The sequence below is a fragment of the Callospermophilus lateralis genome, chromosome 5, assembly GCF_048772815.1.
Source record: "Callospermophilus lateralis isolate mCalLat2 chromosome 5, mCalLat2.hap1, whole genome shotgun sequence".
Lineage (NCBI taxonomy): Eukaryota > Metazoa > Chordata > Mammalia > Rodentia > Sciuridae > Callospermophilus > Callospermophilus lateralis.
In genome coordinates, this window is record NC_135309.1 from 80,196,659 (window position 1) to 80,212,259 (window position 15,601).

Consider the following 15,601-nt stretch of genomic DNA (forward strand, 5'->3'; position numbering starts at 1 on the left):
ATGATGATAAATATGATAGTTTTACCATGAAGAGAAATATAGACATTGCTGTTATAAGAAGTCATTCTAGAGAGCATTTGGGACCCATTCATGAATGTTTTTCTGGCAGTCATCTCAATAGATCATCTGTATCTTTTGGTTTGTTGTGTCAGTTTATAGATGGCAAAAATAGTGTATTTTGAGCATGACTTGATCAGCAGTGATATAAGCAGTGGAGAAAATATATTGGTGAATGAGCTTACACAATGAATCACTGGAAAACACTCAGCCAGTATTTCTGTGGGTGTATCTGTTCTTTTTCTGTTTATATTAAACTTGAATGATTAAATAGAAAGCAGGTTAAAAGAAAAAAGAATATTGTGGTTTGAATACATACATTCAAACGTATACTTCTTATTTTCTTACAATAAAGCTTTACACTTCACCGTCTGGTAGCGTTGTTCATCCTCTTAATTTCTTAACCCTTTCCCAGTTGGAACCACTACCATGTAACTTTATGGGTATTAGAGTTCCTGTCATGATTCAAGCAGCCTTCATCCTTTAAGTAGAGGGGAAGAAGAATACAAGTCTCAATTTTATCGTAATTATTTTAAAATTATAAACATATTATTGGGTAAATAAAAGCTCTGAGGCTTGGCTGGAGATTTTGGCTAGTCACCAGCATGTGGATTATAATAGTGATGATTATAAAAAAAAAATTCTAGGCCAATTCCTTGATGTCCTGCTTCTGATTCTCTTCCAAAACAAGTACAATGAATTTATAGCAATATAGAATCTATCTGGAGCAAATTTAGGCTTCTTTCTTTGGAGGAAGAAAATCTGTAAGACTGGTTCTTTTTAAGACAGAGTGACCCTGGTTAGTTCTGTTAGGATAGAGAGGAAAGTCCTGCCCTCTGTTGTTTTAAGGTACTCTGAGTATTATCTCCTGGCACTGCAATTGACTGAAATTGTTCACAGTTTCCATTTCACTTGCATGTGATGTGATACAAAGAACAATTGAAGTTAATCATAATGTTTATATCATTATAATCACATTTTCATCTTTTTAATAATTTTTTGCCCATTGTAAAATGTTTTATTTTGCCATTTGGTCTATCAGCCCTAGATGAGTGGTGAGAATATGGGATTTTCAATTAACCAACATTTCTCTAGTTTTCCTCAACAAACCAGTATATAAATATGCCATTTGCATAGACTTCACTTAATGATCAGTCACTCTTCTCTAAAGATCTTTGTTTATATCATTTATCCCTTCTCCTCTGTCCCATCTTTTAACATGGAGAGTCCCAGGGTTTAGTCTTTGTTCCTGGTTTCCTTTCCTTCTAATTTCTTATCTTTTTGCTGCTCTGTTTCATCTTAAGTTTCTGTCTTGAAAAGGTATGTATGTGTGTATGTGCATGCATCTCTCTGTCTATATGCATATAATTCTGGAGTGTATGTGTGTATGTGTGTGTGTGTGTGTGTGTGTGTGTGTATGTGTGTGTGTGTGTGTGTGTATCTCTGTGTTTATCTTAAATTTACAATTTTAGTCTAAATATCTTCCCTGAATTGTATATAGATTTAGATATCTAATTGCCTACAGCACTTCCAACTATCTCATAAGAGTTTTACACTTTCCATGTCAGAAATAAAACTTTATGTCTCTTCTATGTCCCACCTGATCTTTCCTCCCCCAGTAGGCAGCCCCATCTTAGGTAATGAAAATTCCATTTTTTCTGGGGGCATCAGGCCAAAATCATCCTCTGTAGCCCATTTTTTCTTCAAATTCTATTGAATTTACCTTTTAAATATATTCAGAGTCCAACTGTTCTCACCACCTTCACTCAGACAGATCTCATCTCATCTTTGGCCTTAGTACTGAAGTAGCCTTCTTTTTGCTTTTTCCCTTGTCCCTCCATACTTTCTTCCACCTCAGTCAACTTATCAGCAAGAGTTATCTTATTAGCATTGTTCTGAAACATAGTTCAAATTCCGACACTTGTCTGTGTAGAAGTCCCCATTTGACTCTTGGCTCACTTGGAGAAAAACCAAAGGTTTTGCCATGACCTACATAGTCATGAATGATCTGTTTTCCCATTGCCGCCGCCGCCTCCTCCTCCTCCTCCTTCTTCTTCTAATAATAATAATAATAATATTTTTTTAGTTGTAGATAGACACAATGCCTTTATTTTATTCATTTATTTTTATGTGGTGCTGAGGACCAAACCCAGTGCCTCACACATGCTAGGCAAGAGCTCTGCCACTGAGCCACGACCCCAGCCCTCCATTGCCTTCTTGACTATATGTCTTACTTCACTTCCCACTCCTTTGGCTTCAGTTCATTGATATACTTAAAAATTCCAGAGATTCTTTTACTTGGATTTTCTCTTTGCCTGTAATGAGCTAACAGGGCTATACAATGGTTAACAAGGCCATCAATCAAATATTGCCTTCTAATGGAGACTTTCCCTAAGCATACTTAGCATGATATGAAAGTTGTAAGATCCTAATTTCCCTGGCATACCTTATCTCCTTCTTCTTTCTTTATTTGACTCTACCTAGCATTTGCCTTCATCTAAAGACTCCATTTTTCACTGATCTTCCTCAATCTCAGTTTCCTGAACTAAAATTTAGAGAATATCAACTCTACCAAGGGCAGGGAATTTTGATTTTCTTTGTTTAAAAAAAAAAAAAAACCCTCTGTATCTCCTGTATTTATATAATGCTTGGTACATAGTATATGTTCAATAAATATTCATCAAAATAATAAAGTAATAACTGCCATATTTTTTGTGCTTTTTCTTTAGCAAATTGGAAAGAGATATAAAGTGCTATGAAAGCATCACCTGGCTAGGACTTGGAATGACGTAAAGATTTATTAGAAATATGATCATAAATAAATTCCATAAACATGTTAAATTTCAGTCAGAATAATTACAGAGCTTAAATGAGATAATTTATATGAAAGTGCTTTCAACCATTAATGTTTTCCTAATGCTATTAGTGATCCCTCTCTCTTGTGAATAAATTAACTTAATCTTATAAATGGATTATTTTTATCAGTATTACATTAAACTCTCTATATTTGCTCTTTATGTCACTTTCTCTTAAATTTTCATGTTTCCTTTTCCAGATTAATACAGACATATTTATTGATATTTACCAGTGGTATGCATATTATAGCAACTACAGTGTAATGGTGGATACATATATTTAAAGCAATTTTCAAAATTCATTTGTATACAGTTACTTAATTTCTATTATTTACCGTGATTGATTCTAGGTGCTCTACATGTATGAACTTATTTACTACTTTTAATAACCTGATGAGGTCAGTTATCTTTGTTTTGCTGATGAGAAAATTGAGATAGATTAATTTGTTCAAGGCCCTAATTTATATTACCTCTGTGTGCATGCATGTGTTTGTATATTTAAAAGTAAAATAATTTTAATGTTCATATGGTAGTCTTAAAAATAAACATTATACCTACATATTACATAGAAGCATGATAAAACTAGATTTTGAGAATTTAAGTGTTGGCTGATATATATATATATATATATATATATATATATATATATATATACACACACACACACACAAATATACATTTATACACACACATACACACACACACATACACACACACACACACACATATGGATTGAACCAAGGTATACTTTACCACTGAACTACAACTCCAGTCCTTTTTATTTTTAGTTTTGAGACAAGTTCTCAGTAAGTTCCTTAGTGCCTTGTCAAATTTCTGAGGCTTGCCTCAAACTTGTGATCCTCCTGCCTCAGTCTCTAGAGCTGCTGGAATTATAAGCATGCACCACCATACCCAGGTATAATTTTTATTTATTTATTTTTGGTGGTGATACAGGGGATTCAATCCAGTGGTTCTCTGCTACTGAGCTACATCAAATCCCTTTTCAAAATTTTGAAACAAGTTCTGGCTAAGTTGCCCAGGCTACCATGAACTTGTGATTCTCTTTCTTCAGCCTCGCAGGTTTCTAGGATTACACACATGTACCATAGCACCTGGCTGTCAGATTTTTATTTATTTATATGTGCATTAGTATGTGCATAGTATGTGCATACTAAGATCTTGGTATATTTTATGAAGTATCTTTGTGTTAGTTCTTGGAATAAATTTTAAAAGTAGAATATTGAGCAATTTCAATATCTAGGAAAATACTGGCTTAATAAAACATTTTTACTTCTCATGTGTCCATAGAATCCTAAAGTAAGATCAGCAGTACAAGCCCTTTTCTTTCTACTTACAGTCCTGCTGTGGTCTTAACCTTGTTTGTCTCTCAACTTTATCACCAGTATTTTTTTTCCTAGTGAGGTTATTGGAAGTCACTGACAATATGAGACTGTTTTAAACAATTAACCCGAATAGATCCTTATTCATTTTTTTTCCCTTTTCACCATAGTTATTTGAATCTTCAATGGAGATGCCTTCTGGCCAACTTTGATACAAATCCATTGAACATTACATATGGTTATTCATATCATAAATATTTTAGTATCAAGCATGTAGCAAGAATTAGATGAGTCAGGTAAAATCCCTATTTTTAAAATCTGGTTGGGGAAGATAATATTGGGAATATAATAAATTTTTAGTTGAAAATAAATTCTAGAGAGAAAATAAAGGAAGGTGATAAGAGAGTGATGGGGGGTCCTAAGCCCATGGGTGCAAATGAGCTAATTATGTCAAGATCAGAAATCATAGTGTGTTTGGAACAGCATGGACAGAACCAGAGATAATTATGTTAAGTGAAATAAGCCAGGCATAGAAGGACAAGAAGTGCATGATGTCATTTGTATAAGGAATCTAATGAAGTTGATCTCATAGAAGTTGAGAGGTAGCAAGGTGGTTACCAGAGGCCAGGGAGCGGGTGGGGATGGGGAAAGGTTGATTAGTGGGTATTAAGTTGCAGTTCAATGGGAGCACGGAGTTCTGGTGTGCTATTGTGCAGTAGGATGACTATAGATAATGCACTGTCATTTCACAAAGCTAGAAGAAAGAATTTTGAAGGTTTTCACTATAAAGAAATGATAAGTGGTCTAGGAGATGTGTATAACCTGATTTGAATATTATACAGTCTATACATGTATCAAAACATTGCATGGCACTTCAATAATGTGTACCATTTTAGTGTTCTATATATAAGTTAAAACCAATTTTTAAAAAGCATAGTGTTGCTAGAACACAGTGAGATAAGTTCAAAGTGGTACAGGGTGAATGCAGTCTGGTAGGCAGAGGTCAGAAATATTGATCTTTATGGCTAAGAAAAAATGAATTGAATTTACTTTCAGGGAAAGCCATCTTTAAACCAGGGAATAACACAAACTCACTATGCTTAGAAAATCTATTCTGGTTTCAGCATGGAGAGAGGTAACGGTGGCCCAGGGAAAGAACATGTGTGCACCATGCGCTTGTGGAGATGACCCGTGGCACTTGCACAATATTAAGCACCTTTACCTCTCTCTCTATGAGAGAACACAAGGCTTTTCACAAGGCTTTTCACAAGGCTTTAATACATATGCTGTTATTTGCATTTTACATGCTTTTACTTTGTATAAAATAAAAATATATGTGTCCCACATAGAGTTAGACATTTAGATTTTGACAATTATGTTAGATTCATACTAAAATGACAATTTTTTCTAAGATAACTCAAATTACATATCACAGTGAGTGATTTTTCAGGGGACATTTTGATACAGTAAAGTCATTGAACCCTTTAATGTCATGTGCAATTGGATTGCTACAGTTGTATCATGGAACAGGGCAATTTCCTGTAGCCTTTTGTGACATTGTCCTGGTGGATATGAGATCATGTCATAAAATCCAGAAGTGTAATTTAAAAGACCCTTTATTCGATTTTGCCTATTCAGTCCTTAGTAGAATTGTCTATAGGACTAAGTAGGAAGTGAAGCATGAATTCTCTAACCTCAATTTATTTTCATTCATTTTAATTAAAATAAAAAGGAAGAAGACATTTTGTCTATCTGAAAGTAGTCTCCCACTTCTTGTTTTCAAGTAATCTGTTTTTCTTTAAGAATATTATTACTGACATAACACTTTATATTTATAAAAATGTTCCTGTAACTTTGTGGTTTCTTCTATACCTTTTATTTGCAGTGGTCACAATAAAGAAGAAAACAGCCATAATTTTTGAGGTCCAGTAGGAATATATTTATTGATAGGAAAAAATGCTAAGACAGCATGCAGACAGTTTTATATAAAGTAGTCCCAAATGATACTGATGGAAATTATTTTTGATGCCTTATATTTCAAAATTTGCTATAAAGAATCAGAAAAGAAAGGATGTAACTATTTTTGCATGCATCCGGGAGTATCACTTTGGCCAGTTCAGTTCATCAAATGGAAAATAGAGCACTTGAAATGTGGACACCACAGAAAACCAAACCTTATAAATAGATAACATTTATTTATTTCCTGAACACATTGTTATGATGTATAAAATTTAAACTTGAAGATGTCAGTTATTAAAGGATGTTATCTTTTTTTTTTCTCTATTTATACAATTGGGTTCCATTACAAAAGGAAAAGTGAAGTATTTGTTTTTTATGTCTAAGTTTCACTGGACAAGAAACTCAGGTTTGGGACAATGACTAGGCTATTGTCAGAGAAGGCACCCAGGCTTTTTGATTTGATATCTGCAACGAGAATGTAGTGTAATTTGCTTCAGGTGTTGTGGGTTACACTTTGCAGACAGGCCAGAACAACTGCAGCTCTTCTTCCTCTCCTCCTCCTCGTGGTCAGCAGGTCTTGCGTACGGTTATCAACACAGGTAAAATTAATACCAGTTTTAGCCTGTTTAAGGTCAGTGCAATGATCCCTTTGGACAAAATGGCCCATGGCCTACTGCACTACAGTGTGGCTTTGTGGTGGCAGGCTTTGACTTACTGACTGTATCTATGGGACCACGGATATTCTCTTGAAGACTGCAAATAAGACAAGGAGGCTCTGGGCCTGACTCAGGAGGCTGAGGCGGGATTGCAAGTTTGTGGCCGGCCTGGGCAACTTACTGAAACTCTGTCTCAAAATTTAAAAATTTAAAAAGCTAGGTTGTGTAAGTAACATAGTGATAGCACACCCTTGGGTTCAATCCTGGTTACCTCCCCCCACCCCCCCACCCCCCCCACACATACACACAAAGCAGAAAAAAAACAGTTTTAAAAAAACTTGGCTAAATCCATGTGCACATGCACCTATGAAACTATTACTTTGTGTTAGACAAATTGCAAATTGATACAACTAAGGATGAAATTACATAAAGATAGTAATTGAGCGTATCTGACAAAACAATTTTAACTTTTATGTATTTTATATAAAAAAGATGCATCATTAACCCATTAAGTCCCACATACTCATTCTGGAAGCATTTAAATGAAATTGACATAGGTGCATTGAAATAGGTTGGAAATCATAATCTAGTGCTTATATATTATTATATTAATTAATATTATAATTATTATAGCTATAATGTTCTTCTTATTATATAATTATATATTTTATGCTGTATTTAAATTTCATAGGTGAGACAATGGGAAAAACTATTAAAGTTTATATACCAAACCCTCAGAAAAAATAAAAACCATTCACAATATCAAGATCTAGGTAAATAACTATAAAATATTTGGCATGTTTATGAATAATAGTTTCTGTAAACATATAAATATGAATACTTGTATAATTATGAATATTTAATTATGTACTTTTTACTTAATAAACAGAGACAGGTGATATTCTGTGTTGTCTATAAGTATTAACAAATTTGGGGCTGGGATTGTGGCTCAGTGGTAGGGTGCTTGCCTAGCATGGGTGAGGCCCTAAGTTGGATCCTCAGCACCACATAAAAATAAACAAACAAACAAACAAATAAATAAATAAAGGTATTGTGTCCAACTGCAACTAAAAATATTTTTTTAAATATTAACAAATATTAATTAATTTAACTTTTATAAATTAATTACTAAGATACTAATAAGGATTATTAGTATCTTAATTAAATAGACTAACCCAAATGTCCATTAATAGATTAATAGGCAAACAAATGTTTTATTCATTTGTTTATTATTTAGCCATAAAAGAAACTAAATGCTAACATGTGTTACAATGTGGATGGATCCCAAAAATATTACGCTTAATTAAAGAAACTAGGCAAAAAGGTTATATATTATATGATACTTTTTATATGAAATATTCAGAATCAACAAAAAGAGAGAGGAAACAGATTAGTGATTGCTAGGAAATGGAAGGGTGAGAGAATGAGGAATGGTAAGTTAATAGTTACAGTTTCCTCTTGGGGTATCGAAAAAGTTTTGGAACCAGAGATTGTGGTTGCAAAACAGTGTGCATCCACTAAATGCCATTTAATTGTACACTTTAAAATGGTTACTATAATGTGAATTTCACCTCAATTAAAAATCAATAAATGAAAGAAAATGGAAATGCAGAGAGGTTAAATAATTTGTCCAAGGTTAGCAGGATACTAAGTTGCAGATCCAGAATTTAAACTCAGGAAATCTGCCTCAGTATACTATGTGCCTAAATATAATGTGACTGAAAATTGAATTTTATTTCCTGCTTTTAACATGATATGACTATAAGTAATTTTCAACCAAATAGTTTCTAAAATTTCCAATTTTGACCTAGAAAATAGTTGCAATAGGTACATTTCTGCACTGAAAACCTGAGTTCTTAATATAAAGTCATTTTTTGTTTAGTGTCTTTTTCACTCAAGATCTGGAAGAGATGAGCTGAGGGTGGGCACATTCTTTCATGATATCGTTTCTTGCCCACAAAGCAGATCTGCCCAACTTCCTCCTTGGAGGAGGGAAATGGAGATGGAGGGAGAAAACTTGACAGTACCCACTGCTCCTTTTTTCTGGCAGCAGAGTCCTTCATGTTAAAAGAGTCCAAAGAGGCCAAATATAGAACAATTTTGTATTTCTACATTAGATAGAAGAGTTTGGGATTTATTTGGAGATCAGGCCGATTTCACAGAATGGTTCAGGCAATGATAACATTTCCAACCAGGAAAAGTGAGTATATCAAGAAATTAGAGAATCCCCTTTCCACTGTTCTTGTCAAACACTATGGTCTTGGCAGTGGGGGCAGGTCTGTAGCAGGAGACAGGATAGGATGCACTAAGATGAAGAGGTGATGAATACCTCCAAATTATTTGGAGCTAAAATGAGTGATCGGGAAATATTATTCAGTTAATGAAAATGATTTTTTGTTTGTTTGCTTTTTATAAATGTGTGCCATATTGAAAATACCTTTATCATGCTATTGAAAGAAATGTGAAGAATGTATATTTGCCTTTGTATATTTTTTAAGAAATGGGAAAAGACAGAAAAATATTTGACAAGTGAAAATTTCCAAAGAATTATACTAAATATTAGTCATAATTTTCCTTTAAGTATTGGTTTTCACTACTTTATACTTTTGTTTTTATATCTTTTAAGATTTCTATAAATGACATCATATTGCTTGTTTAATAGACAGAAATGCTGAAAATTAATTACAACAGAGTCAGCCAGTACCAGGGATATAGTTCAGTGGTAGAGCACTTGCCTATCATGTGTGAGGTCCTGGGTTGTATCCCCAGAACCACAAAGAAAAGAACAAAAAATTAGCCAAACTCTCCACTTCACCTTTAGAACAAATTCATTCACAACCTGGGAAGGGTAGGATGTAATAAAATTGAGAGAGAGGCAGGGTCCAAACAACTGCATCCAATTATGTTTATAATGGTCCTTAAATGGTAGATTGCCTATCAAATTCTCTGTTTCACTAGGTTTTGCACATTTAGAACAAATTTACTAATGCATATGTATTTATTGAGTGTCTATTATGTGTCAAGTCCAACACAAATTTCAATAAGGGAAAAAATAAACTTGGTCTATTTTTTACTATACCAATTTAGATAAGTTAATATCATATGCATCCAACCATGATAAATTTAATTGCAAATCTTTTGTCAAAGCTACAGAGTTGACAAGAAATTCTTTTCATGTGAATGTCACCCAAGGCTCAATTTTATCTTCTGCACTGATTATGTTTGGTCTGCAGATACCCAAAATGATTTCTAAATCAGAGATCAGCAACATATTTTGGTTGAATTCCACAAACATACTATAAAAATTTAAAGCAATGAAGAACCTAAGGAATATATTTAATTTTTTATATTATTAAATGATACTAGGAATATAGAGTGTTGTCTGGAACTGTCTTCTTTTTCTTATTAGTTCCTTTTAGCTTTTTAACTTTTAGTTTCCTTTTTCCTACAAACTTTGGACTCTTTTATATTTGACACCCTCAATACTGCCCTCTTCAAGACAGCAGAGCAACAAAGGCAAACTTTGGAGACTATTTGACTTCTTACCTGAAATTAGCAGAGCTTTGGAAAGTGAAAATCAAAGTTCTATTTCAAAATGCTGACAAAATGAAATGGGCACATGGCAACCTAAAGACAAAGAGCAGAGAGAGGTCACTTGGTATGCTGAAACATGTCCTGGAGAATAGCTGTTAAGAAATAAGGAGCATTAAAAGAAAAAAAAAATGGGGGGAAATAACCCTTTAAAAGCCAACAGAATCAGATCTTCAAAACAAGAAAAGAAATCAGGAAAAAAAAGGATAGGAAGAGAAAAAAAAAGCACTTAGAATATCTTTAAAAGAAGATACAAACTCACCAGGTACGTTTGTGCACGCCTGTAATCCCAGTGGCTTGGGAGGTTGAGGCAGGAGGATCAGGAGTTCAAAGCCAGCCTCAGCAACCACAAGGTGCTTAGCAACTCAGTGAGACCCTGTCTCTAAATAAAATAAAAAATAGGGCTGGGGATGTGGCTTAGTGGTCAAGTGCCCCTGAGTTCAATCCTTGGTACAAAAAAAAAAAAAAAAAAAAGATACAAACACAACTCTTGTTGAGTAAGAATTAGCAAAGCAGGATATGGGGTGAAGACAAGATTATTACATGCATAAATATCTGCAGGTGCAAAGGACAGAAGGGAGAAAGGATATCGATTGCCTTGGCTGTGAGAAGTCTTCTGAGTACAGAAAATGAGGAGGCAAGGGGACCCAGGAGGGCTGCCAAAGAAACCGGTGCCAGAACATACATGGCAGAACTTCTCAAACTAATTACATTGAAGGACAACTTTTCTCCTCCTCTTCCTCTTCCCCTCCTCTCCTTCTCTTCCTCATCTCCATTCTCCTTTCCCCTCCTTCTTCTTGATTTTTTTTTAATTCTGATGTAAAAATTTGAACACAAAGTTTGACTGTCCAAAGCTCAGACACACACGGAGCCATACACAAGTCCCCCTGTGAGTGTAGAGATACTGGAATGGTCTATCCCTTTCAATAGATCAAGTTCACAGATCATATAGATAGAAGACACAGCACTCTCAAATTAGCATAAACATTTCTAAATGCTTATTCTTAAATATTACACTTATCACAAATTAGCTCCAGTTCATGGGCCACACTTTAAATCACATCAAGGAAAGACATTTTGATTGTATTTTAGGTTCATAGGGAAATCACAAAAGGATTTTCAAATCTGAGTAGGATTAAAGGATTTGCATTTTAAATAATAAACAACAGTGGGCAAAACCAAACTAGAGGTGGGCAAGGACAGAAAGAAGGATTGGAGGAGACTGTTGTAATAAGGACATATTAATCATAGATAGTGAGCATGAAAATTCAAAATATATGTAAGATATGGCTTATTAATTGAGAGTTAAAACAATGAAAGAAGATTTGAGAATTCTGTTTAGAGCATATGTGTAGATATTGCTTTCAAAATGGGGAAAACAAGGAATTTGTGGGGGATGGACATGGAAATTTTGGAATCAAGTTGAGTCAAGTGGATTAAGAACACCATTTGTTTAAAATATTATCATTCTCTAGTTGGGTTAAAATAAAATGCTTATATCACTGATCCCAGAATTCTAAACAATCATCTCAACAATGGTTCTGATAAACTAATGAAATGTTCTGAAGGTAACACTACTAAAAATATTAGAACTCTGTACAGAGTTGCTGTTGCTATGAATAGGTAAATTACTGACTTCTAAGTAGAACGAGTTCCCAATATGTGTATACCATCTAAAAAATGTCTCACTAACTTTTATGAGCCAACTTCATTTCAGTTTTGGATTAGAAAAAGAAGATTTGCATTTGGAGTTGCTTTGTAAATATAGGTCTACAGCTGGATCTAAATAGTGAAAATGGAAATACATCTTGTAAAACACCTCAGAGTTCCAGAAAGCAGACATAGACACAAGTTAGCAAATGCCTTAGAGATTTAGAGAATAACCTTCAGATTCATACTAACTTAAAAGTCCTGGAAAATTTGACCACAGTAACTGACCTGTTGATCTTTGCTAGGCACAAACAGCAACTTCATTCTCTGGTTAAACTGGTAAATATGTGCCATGCTATCTGAAGGGCTTCTCATTTAGTAAGAAATGTCCTGATGGTATACATGACAACATTGACTCAAGACCTTAACCTCTCAGTTGAATTTTTATCAGTTTTATGTAATATGATGCTACTATGAGATACATCATCTTATAGTTGCTGCATTTGGGTGTTAATTCTAACTTCTGTTAGGGCTTCTCCTTAAGAGTTAATCTATTTGCATTCTGGTACGAACAGAATTTGTCTTATAATTCTATCTCTAAAAAATTATTTTTCCATCAGAGAACAGGTTTTTAAGTATCATTCCTGTAACCTTGAGTTTCAGTGAAAATGAATACATAGCACAAATAGTATATCTAATGCTGAAGATTGTAGAAATATTTTCAAACTTTGATCATCAATATTTTATTTTTTAATGAATATTCCTTCAAGGGAAGGAATTTACTTCATTCTTTCTAGTTTCTATTTCCTACAGTGATTCTCAGTGCGTAAAATGAAAGTGAGTTATTTTATTGGTAAAACATCATTGAAAAATATAATTTACTTTGTTAACCCACCAATTTTCTCAGAATGTTCAGTAGTAGAAGCATATCCTTAAGGAATACATTTAGTCATGGTTGAAAAACTTAAATATGACAAATTCTTTACTTTGAAGACTCAGGGTTGACAGAGGGCAACTACTTCAACTTTAGAGAGGAGACAACAGCAGTATTAATTGTTGCTAAATACATTAGACATAATCTTTTATTCCCAAATGAGTCATATGTGTGCAGTATGGCCTTTCTCAGTGACATTGTTATGAACAATATATTAGATTCTTTACTCTGATTTATCTCAGGGAACACAGTTATGACAGGATTTTGAACAGAGTATTAGCTGGTAGCCCCACAAGCTACCAGACAGGTTCTAATGTTCATAGGTAATTTATTTAAGAGTAGTTTTTTTTAATTATTATTTGTGACACAAATTCCCTACAAATGTATATTGTGGGCTCTCTTTTTATGTCTTTGAAAAAAAAACTTTTATATTAAATATAAATATTTCTCTCTGGGCAAGATTAAATTCTGCTGAGCTGGTATCTATAACTATCCAGGGTCTGCACAGCTATTATCCCTAATGCACTGTCTGTATCAAGTGGTAATAACTCAGTCAGCTCTGTGCTTTCTAAACCAATCCTCAAACCCACTCCATCAATTTCTGTGTGTGACTAGTGCTAGTTGCAGTTGCTTGCTAAAATCACATGCTTTTCAAGGCATCCAGGTCCCAAAGCATAGGTACTGTTTGTTAAATCTGCAGAGAGATTTAAAGTATTGGTTATCAATACTCTACAGTTGTTATTGCTAAGGAATGAGATTTTTTTTTATTGTCAAGCTAGTTCTCCAGATATCAACTGGCAAATTCTGAAGGAGTTGCTATGGATTTAAGTGCTCTTGAGAATTTTTTCTCTCTAATCAACTGAACACTACATAATTGATAACACCTCTAGAACTGTGCCTAATATTTACAATGTGAAAGTGGACTTTTTGTTTTAAAATAGACCAGTATCTCTTGTAGATGTTATGATTTAGTTAGGAAACACAGAGATCAGCAAAAACTCTTACCTTGAAAAATTTACCCCATATATATTTCATTATTTTCTTTTTCAATGTTAGTACTCAAGTTCACTCTTTAGCCTAGGCGAGTGAAATTTTGAATCTTTTCTGTGCTGAGGATTAAAATATAAGGCAGATGTCTGGACCTTTATTAGAGAAAATTGGCATCTAAACAACAACAGCAAAGCCCTACAAATTTGTGTGTTAATTATGGGGATAAAGACATGTAAAAGACAAAGTGACGTTTTTGTTGTTGTTTTTAGCTGATGGAATAATGCATTTTACCTGGGGTTAGTGGAAACAAAACAAATGATAAGACTTGGATCTTGAAGAGTTGTAGGTACAGGAGATGAGAAAGACTTTGTAGCCAAAGGGAAATTAATATGAAAAGGCAGAGTTAGGAAAAGTATGCTTTTCCCTCTCCATGTTAATACAACTTCTCTCTTAGTGTGACTAATCTTTAATCCCACATGTCATTTACAACCCCCGCCAGTACATAGGTTGGGTGATAAAGGCAAAGGATGCCATTTTGTGCTAAAACATAAAGAGAGGTATGATGAGATAGAATTTTGTGCTTAGATTTCATGCTAGTAAAATAGTCAGTATTTCTAAAACATAGATGGATTTTTTTTGAGGGGTGGAATGGGTCACAACTTCTATAAATAGTTAATTCTGTTAGTCCAGAAGTAGCATATGTACTGAAAAGTTTCCCAGATATTTTTGTCACTGCAGTCTCTTTTGAAAAGGTAAGGGATTGAAGAGAAATATATTGTGAATAAATGTCTCTATTTATAAGGCTATGATCAAGTTCCTTCTTGATTTTTCTGGAGGTGTATGTTTATAAAGTGGAACTTTGCAATTGTGATATCAATAAAGAAGTTTCCAGTAGATTTAAATTCTTGATGAGGTCAATTACTCAACAAAAATTGTTCTTTTCCTGTTTACAAGCTTATACCTTCATTTCTGTCCATAAACCCTTTCTTATTTGGACCATGTTGTTAAACTGTTTTTCTTTAACATTCTCTTATGACACAGATTCTCTTATCAACAGGGGAATCAGTTCTATTAAAGAAGATCTTTAGAATGAAATCAACTGTGGAATGTTTTACAAATGTGGTTCAATAAACCCCATATAATTTCAAAAGAAAATGATGCCTACAAGAACATCTTGGGAATTAGCATAAAAAACACTGTTTCTCTTAGACTTAAGCAAGAAGGACCTTTGGGAGAATAGGACTACTTTCAAATGCCTGATGGGGAAAAAAAATCTCTTACTGGGGTTCTAAAGAACAAAATTTGCATATTAATAGAAGATTAAAGTGCCCATCAAGTATTCTGAAGCAGTTACTTTCTCTTGTCTATTTTGTTCTTCACATAAACATCTTTCATAATAAAAAGAAACTTGTGCCATTGGTATTTCAATGAGTCTCCAAGGTTTCCTGTTACAATAGGCCAGATTTTTGAAATGTCTAAAACCCTTAAATAAAGCTCTTTAGATTTTTACTTTTAACACAACGAAAAGGGTTATGTCTAGGAAAAAAAAAAAAAAAAAAAAAGAACACT